The sequence below is a fragment of the Scyliorhinus torazame genome, chromosome 17 (assembly GCF_047496885.1).
Source record: "Scyliorhinus torazame isolate Kashiwa2021f chromosome 17, sScyTor2.1, whole genome shotgun sequence".
Classification (NCBI taxonomy): domain Eukaryota; kingdom Metazoa; phylum Chordata; class Chondrichthyes; order Carcharhiniformes; family Scyliorhinidae; genus Scyliorhinus; species Scyliorhinus torazame.
Genome location: NC_092723.1, coordinates 9,333,745 through 9,344,409, shown reverse-complemented (window position 1 = coordinate 9,344,409; position 10,665 = coordinate 9,333,745).

Below are 10,665 nucleotides of genomic sequence, written 5' to 3'. Positions count from 1 at the left end.
ACGAATCCCGCTGGGTCACACGGAATGTTGACAGCCCTGGAGAGAGCGTCGGCGATGATTAGTTCTTTGCCCGGGGTGTATACCAGCTGGAAGTCGGATCGCCAGAGCTTGAGAAGAATACGCTGGAGGCGAGGCGTCATGTCGTTCAAGTCTTTCTGTATTATATTGACCAGCAGGCGATGGTCGGTCTCGACGGTGAATTGGGGAAGGCCGTACACATAATCATGAAACTTGACGACACCGGTCAAAAGGCCCAGGCACTCCTTTTCTATCTGCGCGTAGCACTGCTCCGTGGGGGTCATGGCGCGTGACGCATAGGCAACGGGGGCCCATGATGAGGCCTCATCCGTAACTCTGGAGATCACTCCTTGGTCTTGGAGGTCCTGCAGTTGCTGCTTGAGGCGGTCCTTGACGGGTGCTGGGACTCTGCGAGGTGCATGCACCACAGGCGTGGCGTTCTGTTTGAGTAGGATTTTGTAAGTATATGGGAGCGTGCCCATGCCTTTGAAGACGTTGCGGTACTGGTCGATGATGGCGTCGAGTTGCGCCCTGAAGTCAGCGTCCCGGAAGGCGGGCGTGTCATCAGGAGCGAGAGAGTGAACTCTTTGAATGAGGTTCAACAGCTTGCACACCTGTGCGCCAAGCAGGGAGTCCTTCGAGGAGCCCCGATCTCGAAAGGAAGGATGGCTTTCCGTGACTTGTGCGTCACTTCAAGTTGGCACGAGCCGGTAGCAGGAATGATGTTGCCATTGTTGTCCAATAGCTGGCAGGCCGATGGAAGGATGGCTGGTTTGACACAAAGCTTTGGAAAACAGACCACGCCATGAGATTGGCGGAGGCACCAGTGTCCAGGCGGAATCGTATTTGGGACCGGTTGACCGTCAGGGTGGCACACCACTCATCGTCTCGATCGATGCTGTATACCGACAGCGGCTGGTGTCTTTGCTTCGGGGACAGCCTGTTTTTCGTTACGACTCGAAAAGGCGCCTTCGGGTCCTCGGTGTCACTGCTGTGTGGGAGGTCGGAATCGGACTCGGTGACTGTGGGTTGAATTGCCCGAACATTCCTGCAAGGCTGGCTGAAGCGATATGAGTTGGTAAGCTGAGCTGCTCGACAGCAGGCAGCATAGTGGCCATGTCTGCCACATCGTAGACATTGTCAAGATTTTGCGGGGCATTGCCGCTTTAAATGGGCAGAGCCACAGTTGCCGCATGTCGTGACGTCAGCACGTTCGCTGAGCCACCGCGCATGCTCGGTGCGGTCCTGCGTGGTGCGCGCCTGCGCATTACGTTCCTCCGCGTCGCCGTCCCCTCGTTTGGTATGTACAAGCGCGGGAGTCCTCGAAAAGCGCGTGAAATGGCCGCCCTCATCCAGGCTGAGGCCCTGGAGGTGCTCAATCACTTGGACCCATTCCGCCTCGTGGGGACCTTGCCGCACCGTTTCTGCTGCTTGCATATGGGAGTACCGACTCGTGGCGTTTTCATGTAGGACACAGGTCTCGATGGCGGTCGCTAGGGCGAGTTGCTTTACTTTGAGGAGCTGCTGACGTAGGGGGTCCGACTGAACACCGAAAACGATCTGGTCGCGTATCATGGAGTCGGAGGTGGGCCTGTAGCTGCAAGATTGCGCAAGGATGCGGAGGTGCATAAGAAAGGATTGGAAAGGTTCGTCCTTACCCTGCAAACGCTGCTGGAACACGCAGCATTCAAAACTTTCATTCTCCTCTATGCTGCAGTGAGTGTCAGACTTGAGGAGAACCGTCTTGAACTTCGTCTTGTCTTCATCATCTGCAAAGGTGAGAGAGTTGAAAATGTGGATGGCATGGTCCCCGGCCGTGGCGAGGAGAAGAGCAATCTTTCTGGTGTCCGAGGCACCCTCCCTGTCCGTGGCTTCGAGGTAGAGCTGGAAGCGCTGTTTGAAAATCTTCCAGTTGGCCCCGAGGTTGCCGGCGATGCGGAGCGGTGGCGGCGGGCTGATGTTGTCCATGTCGCAGGATGACGGAATGCTGGCGGAAGGCAGATCACTTGCAGGTAGGCCTAAGAAGTGCTAGTATCCCACCACGCCTGGTACCATGATGTGTTGGGTGTTCTGGATCACATACAGGTCACCAACACTTGAAATAGTGCAACACTATTTTATTGAATCATTAACCGTTTAAACTTACTTAGACTGTGGGTTAATACGATACTAGCTTTAACTAAAGACCTTTGCCTTGTCCTAACCAGTCGATGCACTCAGCACATGGTGAATGTCTGTGTTGCAGGCTGTGAGCTCTGTCCTCCTAGCTAGCTGCAACTCGAATGAGCGGGAACTCTGATGCCCCCTGTCTTTATAGTGCGTGTGCTCTCACTGGTGATTGGCTGCGGTGTTGTGTGTGTTGATTGGTCCCACTGTGTGTCCATCAGTGTGTGTCTGCACCATGATATACTGGTGTATATTATGACAAGCCCCATAGAGTAATTCCTGGCAGATTCACTTGAACAAGTGGCCAATCCTTTGACATCTCTGGAAAATTCTCTCTGATGTTTGGAAGCAAATTAAAAAGTTCCTGGAAGCCTTGATAATCCTTGGGTCATAATCGCAACTAAAATTCAACTGACCATCATGACTGGAAACGTCTTGTTTCTGTCAGTAATGGGACTTATTTCACTTTAAAGATTGTAGTGACTGCTTATGGAATCATAGATAGAATCATGATCTAACACGTCAGGAGGCCACTCACCCCATCCTGGTTGTGCTAGCCCCTTGGGTAGAGCTATCCAATCGGTTGCATTCCCCATCACTTTGTCCTCCGCTCTGTAATTTCTCCTTTTCAAGTACAAATTCCCTGTTGAAGGTTACTATTGGATAAGCTTCCGTTGTACTTTAAGTCAGTGCATTCTAGAATATAACAACTTTCTCTGTAGATTTTTTCCCAAAGTGCCTCTGATTGTTTTTCCAATGGCCTTAGATTTGTGTCCTATTGTTATTGAACCTTCTGTCTGTGGAAACAACTCCTCTTTATTTATTATATCAAAACCATTCTTCATTTTGAAACCTTCCATCAAATCATCTCTTCATTATCTCTGTTCTGAGTAGTGTTGTGTTCTGCTTCTTCGTGTAGCATAAGTTGCTTCCTTGATGTATGCTTTGACAAAGAAAGGTCCAGACTTTGTAATGAGTTCAATATGTTGATTGAACTATTAACACAGTTCTTAAGTGAGTTCGACTCTCCTGCTAATCTAACTGTAGTACCTCAGTCTAACTAAACCAGTCTGCTCTAACCCACGTGCTGGATGTGATGCTTCTGATCAACCCTGATGTACTCTCTAGATGTCTGTCTGTGGGAAGAGGCAGAGCATGTGTGCCCTGTCCTTTTATAAGGGATGTGAAGTGCCCCCTTGTGGTGATGCCACCTCTGGATTTCTTGACTGCTCATTGGTTGTGTCCTATTCTAAGTGTTCATTAGCTGCATGTTTGCATATCATGACATCTCCGGTGCTCCCTCTAGTGTTTACTTAGTTGTAGTGTATTTACATTAATCCCTTGTGTATATACAGTGATGCATTTCACCACAAGTAGAGCAGCTTTTCCACTCTCTTCACAGAATTGAAGTCCCTCATTCTTGTTACAATTCAACACAATCTCCTCTCCACCCCCTGCACGGCCTTTTTAACGTGTGGCGCGAGGAACTGAACCTGATATTCCAGGTGAGGCCCAACCAGTGTTTTATAAAGCTTTGTTCCGATCCCAGTGGATGGAGGGGAAGATCCCAGAATGTAACCATGGCTCAGGGGCGGGATTCTCCGTTTCAGAAACTAATGTTGATGCTGGGACAGAATCGGTGGATTCTACCACAGCAAAATTGATGCGGCTCCTGGGCCAATCCACCAGCCGTTAATGGGCGAGTACAGGCGCCCGCGTGGAACACCATCAATTCCAATGAAAAATGGTGTTGGGTTCGTCGGGGGGGAGGGGGGGGATTGACACTCGTGAGGCTGACAGAGGTCATGAGCGCCATGGGCCAGACGCCAGGACCGGCCAACAGTGCCAGAAAAAACTGCACGTCCTCCTGAGGGCAGCCAGGGTGGCAAGGCAGCACAGTGCCCCTGGCACAAACCCCCGTTCAAATACCCATAAACCTCCCCTCCCCCACCCACCAGGTGACCGAACCCCCACCTTGCACCACCTGCCAGCACCCATACCGGTCGCCATGGCAGGGTGCCCTGGCCACGAGGGCTGCCAGCTACCCACCCCCGTGCGGCATGTGTCTAATTGTCTCACTCTGTGCATTTTCTGAGGCTCCCTCCCCCCCGCCCTCCAGGAGAAGGCACTCACACCCGGTGGGAGAGGGAAAAGGCTGGAGTGCGACTGCCGGACCTGCGGACCCTCACCGCAGCAGAGCAGCGGACACTGAACCTGGACATGTTCTGTAGACTGGCCGGTGTGAATGATGCACTGCAGAACATCTAGTTCTTGACTAGTTAAAATAATTAATTATGAAACAACTACATGGTAAAGATAACTGGAATAAATATATAACAAACTACTAACATTAACTAACTATTCTAGAGCTACTGGAAAATACGTCTCTCCACCAACGCAACTTACGCCCAACACCCCGAGGCACAGAGTCACATGGTAGGTTTACACTGACACCTGGTGGTCGGAGGTCGTGTACAATATTGCATACAGAATTGCTCATGCATATCATCACAGATAGCAGTGAGGAAAAGGACTTGGACAACGTGGTGCCAACCATGGGTGCCACTCAGACCAACACCGCAAGGGTGATGTCCGTGGTGGAGGCCTTGTGGGCGAAGGTATCGGCCATGGGTCAAGATGCCCAAGGCCTGGGGCAGCCTGTGTGGGCAGTGTCCGACAGGGCTGCCTTGTCACAGGGAGCCAGGTACCAGGACCACCTGGACGTTGCTCTCCAGAGCATGTCCCAGTCACAGCAGGCCATGGCTGAGGGCATTGGTGGCATTGCCCAGGTGCTGGCTGATGTGGCATAGACCCAGAGGGAGGTGGTCCACTCCCTGTGCTCCATGACCGCGAGCATGCAGGCCCCGGTCGAGACCAGAGCGGGCCTCCAGGTCTGGTAGCGCCAGGTGGTGGAGGAGCTCAGGGGATAGCTCCGCTCGCACCCCTATCCCATGGAATAGCCCGGGGGCCATCAGGCCCCCTGAGGGAGGAGGAGGTGATGAGGACTGTGCTGGTAACTCCCGCAGGGGAGGTGCCGGAACACCGCAGCACCTCGGACTCTCCGTCTCCTGTCCCTGGTGCATCTGATGGGCAGTGAGCAAAAAATGGTGGCAGCACGCCACCTGGGACACCTGGGCAGCAGCCGGGCCCATCCAGCCCACGTCGCCCAAGAAGATTCCTGCCAAAGGGGTCGCGAATCGCAGAGCGGAAATTGCAACAGGCCATCTCCACTCCTGATGTACCACCTGAGGAGCCACCTAGGCAAAGTGTTAGGGCCCATAAGGCCAGAAAGATAGACACCAGTCAATTTAGCATTGGTGCAGCACACAGTACAGTGTTAGGTGCTAGGGCACAAACCTGTATATTTATGTTCACCGTCACACAATAAACACATGGAATCATAGAATCAGAGAATCCCTACAATGCAGAAGGAGCCCATTTGGCCCATCAAATCTGTACCAGCCCTTGGAAAGAGCACCCGACTTTAGTCCACACCTCCACCCTATCCCCGTAACCCAGTATCCCCACCTAATATTTTGGACACTAAGGGGAAATTTAGCATGACCCATCCACCTAACCTGCACATCTTTGGACTGAGGGAATAAACCCACGCAGACACGATGAGAACGTGCCAACTCCGCATAGACAATCACACAAGGCTGGAATTGAACCCGGGTCCCTGGAGCTGTGAGGCAGCAGTGCTCGCCACCATGCCACCGTGCCGCCCGAACATGTTCACCATGTTTCAACCTGCCTCGGTGTGAACTGCTGAAGGTTGAGGGATGGGCTGGGCTAGGCTGGGCTGGCTGCAGAGGGGGCACTGGGGGCGGGGGGAGAGATGGCCAGACGTTGGGAATGGGCATGGGCCAGGGACCCCTGTTCAGCCAGAGCTCACCGCTCCAGTGCCCCACCCCGACCCTCTCCTCTTTTCTTCTATCCTCTTTAGACTTCTAAAACCAACTGCTTCTAGCACAACTGTGAGAGCTGCTTTCTCTCTCATTACCCATCTCCAACCTCCCAGAAATTCAGCCAAAACTAAAACTTAAAAGCTTTTCTGCCTCACAAGGTCCCAGTTGCTAAGCAACGCCTGCTAATTCTATTTACTTTTCATACTGTCACCCTCTCTAAGCACTATAGAATCTCAGTTGTAAATTAAAATCAACCCCCCCACACGCAAACACCTTTGCCCAACATGAATCTAACTATAGGTGTCACCCTTCCAGTTACAGAAACATTAAATTAAAGCCACTTAAAACGTAGCACTTCCTTCTTTTTGTGCTCTAATCCTTAATTAATAAAGCGAAGCATCCCACCTACTTTTATTGACTGTCCTGTCCAAACTGTTCCACTATCTTCACAGATTTGTATATCGACATCTCCAGATCACTCCGATAAAAGCAAAATCCTGCGGATGCTGGAAATCTGAAATAAAAACAGAAAATGCGGGAAAATTCAGCAGATTTGGTGGCATTTTCTGCCTTATCCCCGATCACTCTGCTCTTGCCCTCCCTTTAGGATTCTGCCATTTACTTTATTCTGTCTCTCCTCGATCCTCTTTATCCACAGATGTGCAGATTGGTTGGATTGGCCATTTCTAAATTGTCCCATAGTGTCCAAAGGTGAGGTGGGGTTATGGGGGTTGCAGGGGAGGGGCTGGCGGACCGATGGGCCGAATGCCCTCCTGCTACAATGTAGGGATTTTATGATTCTGACCAAAATGCATCACTTCACATTTTCCTTTATTAAATCTCATCTGGGATGTTTCTGCCCCTATTCCCCCCATTGTTTACTACGGGCAGGATTTATTGACCAATCCGCCGCGTGTTTTTCGGCGGGGTGGCAGCCCGCCAGCGGGATTTCTATATTGACATCTCCAGATCACTCCGATAAACGGTCCCGCCGTTGTCAACTGCATTTCCCAGTGACTGCGCCCCTCACCGCCGAGAAAACCGTGTGCACCCGCTGTTGGACCGGAATTTCTTGCCGAAACGAACAGCCGGTAAATCTGGGCCCTTATTTCCGAGTTTGCAAACTTTGCATTTATGGGCGATACAACTGAGGTCAGGTCATTAATATTTTATTTTTAAAAATGTTTTGATTGTTTTTTTTGGTGTATGCAACAAATATAAATACGAACGGAACAATGAGAATTATGCAAGAGAGCACCTCGGGAGTATCATTCGAGTCATTTACATTGAGGTCAGTTTTAACTATTTATGTGCATTTGTCACAGTTCCTTTGTCCTTTCCTCGCAGTGTTTTCTGTGGCCGTTGTGGTCCCGTGTATTGCTCCCTTACGGTTTTTCCCTCTCCTTTCTCCCCCCCTGGTTCCCAATATTGTTACGCCTGACCTTCCCTCGACTCCCTTGTATCCCCTAGCTCCCCTGTTGCGTTTGGCTGCACTTTCCTATTTCCCCGGTCCCTCCCCCTTCCCCCCCACCCCCCGCCCCCCACTCCCCTTTCTGTTCCTCTGTTTCGTGGTGGTGCTGCTGACCGCCAGCCGAGCACGATTCTCCGGTGGGCGATCAGGGAGGCAAAGGCAAGGGCGTCTGCCCTCCTCCCCATGAAGAGATCTGGCTGGCCTGATACCCCGAAGACCCCCACTCTTGGGCACGGCTCCACCCTCATCCCCACCACTTTGGACATTGCCTCGAAGAAGGCTGTCCAGTACCCAGCAAGTCTGAGGCAAGGTCAGAACATGTGGGCGTGGTTGGCCGGGACTTCTTGGCACCATTCACATCTGTCCTCCATCTCCGGGAAAAACTTGCTCATTCGGGTTCTGCCCAAGTGGGCCATTTTTAGTTACGTTAGGTTACGCCTTGCGCATGTGACCCTGTGCAGTGCTTCGCTCCAGAGCCCCAACCGATTTTGAACCCCAAGTCTTCCTCCCACTTGTCCCTTGTTTCGTTCAGTTGGGTGCCGGCCCCCTTCTCAGTCGTCCGTACACGTCACTACAGCTCCCTTTGCCGAAACTGTCTGCGCCCAGCAATTCCTCCAGCAGTGACTGTTGTAGCGGTCGTGAGTATGTCTTTGTTTCTTTTAGCAGAAAGGTTTAGGGTTGTAGGTGCCTGAATTCATTGCCTCCTGTTAGTTGGGATCTTTCTGTCAGCTCTTCGAGTGTTGTTACCCTGTTGTTGTTGTACAGGTCTCGAACTGGCAGCGCCTCCCCCCCGCCCCCCCCCCCCCCCCCCCGCCCCCCCCCCCCCGTCCTGCCTCCACCTTTTTGAAGGAGGAGTTTGTGAGCGCCGGTGACAATCTGTGGTGGTTGAAGATGGGGGCTTTGTCGGACATTTTGATTAGGCTGAAATGTTGCCGCAGCTGATTCCACGACTGGAGTGTAGCCACCACCACTGGGCTGGTTGAGAGCTTCTTGGATGGGGATGGGAGTGCCGGCATGACTTGGGCCTGAAGGGGGGGCCCCCCTGCAGGGATCCACCTGTGTGACCACCCATTCGGCTTCCAGCTCCTTTATCAACCCCTTTTCTGAAGGGGACATCGTGCCTCACTAACTTGATCAGATTTTTTGAGGAGGCGACAAATGCTGTTCACATGGACTTCAGTAAAGCTTTTGACAAGTTGCCTCATGGCAGACTGGTGCAAAAGGTGAAGTCACACTGGATGAGAGGTGAGGTGGTAAGATGGATACAGAGTAGCCATCTAAGATGGCCACCTGCAAAGTATCATGGGAATTATGGCCAACCCAGGATTCAGACAGATACACAGCCTATGTGTACCTAAAACACAAGTAACCAGACCAGACAGAAACCGCCGCTCGTTTACATTTCAATGGCCCATTTTCCCAGGACAATAGAACTCCAATCAAGCAACTGGTACAGCCACAGACGGCTCAGTGCTCAGAAAGCACAACTGCCAAGGTCAATGACCGCTAAGGGCCCGCCCAGCTACCAAGGCACCCACCCTTTATTGGCCAAAATTGAAGAGAGTGATCAGAGCCCTGTCGAACTGTTGGGTCCAAGGTTAAAGACCGCCCCAAAGAGCGCGAAATCCCGGGGGGATAAAAGAGGACACAGCCATGTGTTCTGTCTCTCTTGGATCCGGCCTGTGCCAACCCAATTGCAGCAGGAACAGCCAGCTAAGTTCAAGACCAACGATCGCTACCTGACAGATGAGCCCAGCAGAGAGAGCAACTTTCTTCGAACCAGCCAAGTGAAATCCAGATAAAGGCCTTTATTCATTTGGACAGTGCCGGTCGCCCGGAAGTTAAGTATAGGTTATTGTAGCTGATAGGTGTAGTTTAACTCGTAGTAGATCATGGGCAGGATTCTCCCCTACCTGGCGGGGCGGGCGGTCCCGGCGCCGAGGAGTGGCGTGACCCACTCCGGCGTGGGGCCGCCCGGAAGGTGCGGAAACCGGCGCCGAAGGGCCTCCGCCGGCCAGTGTGAGTTGGCATATGCGCGGGAGCCCAATGTGTGCTGGCATCATCCCAGCGCATGCGCAGGGGGGTTCGTTCCCGCACCGGCCATGGCGGAGGTCCACAGCAGCCGGTGCGGAGGGAAAGAGTGCCCCCATGGCACAGGCCCGCCCGCGGATCAGTGTGCTTCGATCGCAGGCCAGGCCACCGTGGGGGCACCCCACGGGGCCAGATCCCCCCGCACCCACCCGAGGACCCCGGAGGCCGCCCGCAGAGTCAGTTCCCGCCGGTAAGTACCAGGTCTAATTTACGCCGGCGGGACCAGCCTAAAATGGGCGGCCATTCGGCCCATCGTGGGCCAGCGGCCGCTGACCGGCGCGGCGCAATTCCTGCCACCGTCAAAACCCTGGCGCCGGAGAATTCGGCAGCCGGCGGGGGCGGGATTGATGCCGCCCCCCGGCGATTCTCTGGCCCGGCGGGGTGGGTCGTAGAATCCCGCCCATTGTGTGCATGTTGAGATAACTCGTGTGTATGTAAACAAACCATCTTTTGAACTAACTAACTGGTTGTGTGATCATTTGATCGATATAAGGGAAAGGCTTGTGGTTCACCGAGATAAATAAATAGAGCAACAACAGAGCTGGCTCGGTCATGGATCGGGATGGATCTAAGTAGGAAGAGGTACTTGGGCGGTACATTCGTTTTGATCGTCTGCACCCTCGCCACCAGGGAGAATGGGAGTGTGTTCCATCCCTGCAGGACCTTTTTTACTTCCTCTTTCAGACTGGTCAGGTTCCATTTATGGAACCAGTCATGGGCAATTTGGAACCCCAGGGAGCGGAATTTGTACAATGCCTGTTTAAATCGCAGTCCCTCCCCTTTGTGGATTCACCGGGAAGATCTCGCTTTTGCTCATGTTCAGTTTGTAGCACGATAAGGCTCCAAATTCTTGCAAGAGCACAATGATTCTTTCCATGCTGCTTTGTGGGTCCGTGATATAGATCGGATTGGATTGGATTTGTTTATTGTCATGTGTACCGAGGTACAGTGAAAAGTATTTTTCTGCGAGCAGCTCAACAGATCATTAAATACATGGGAAGAAAAGTGAAG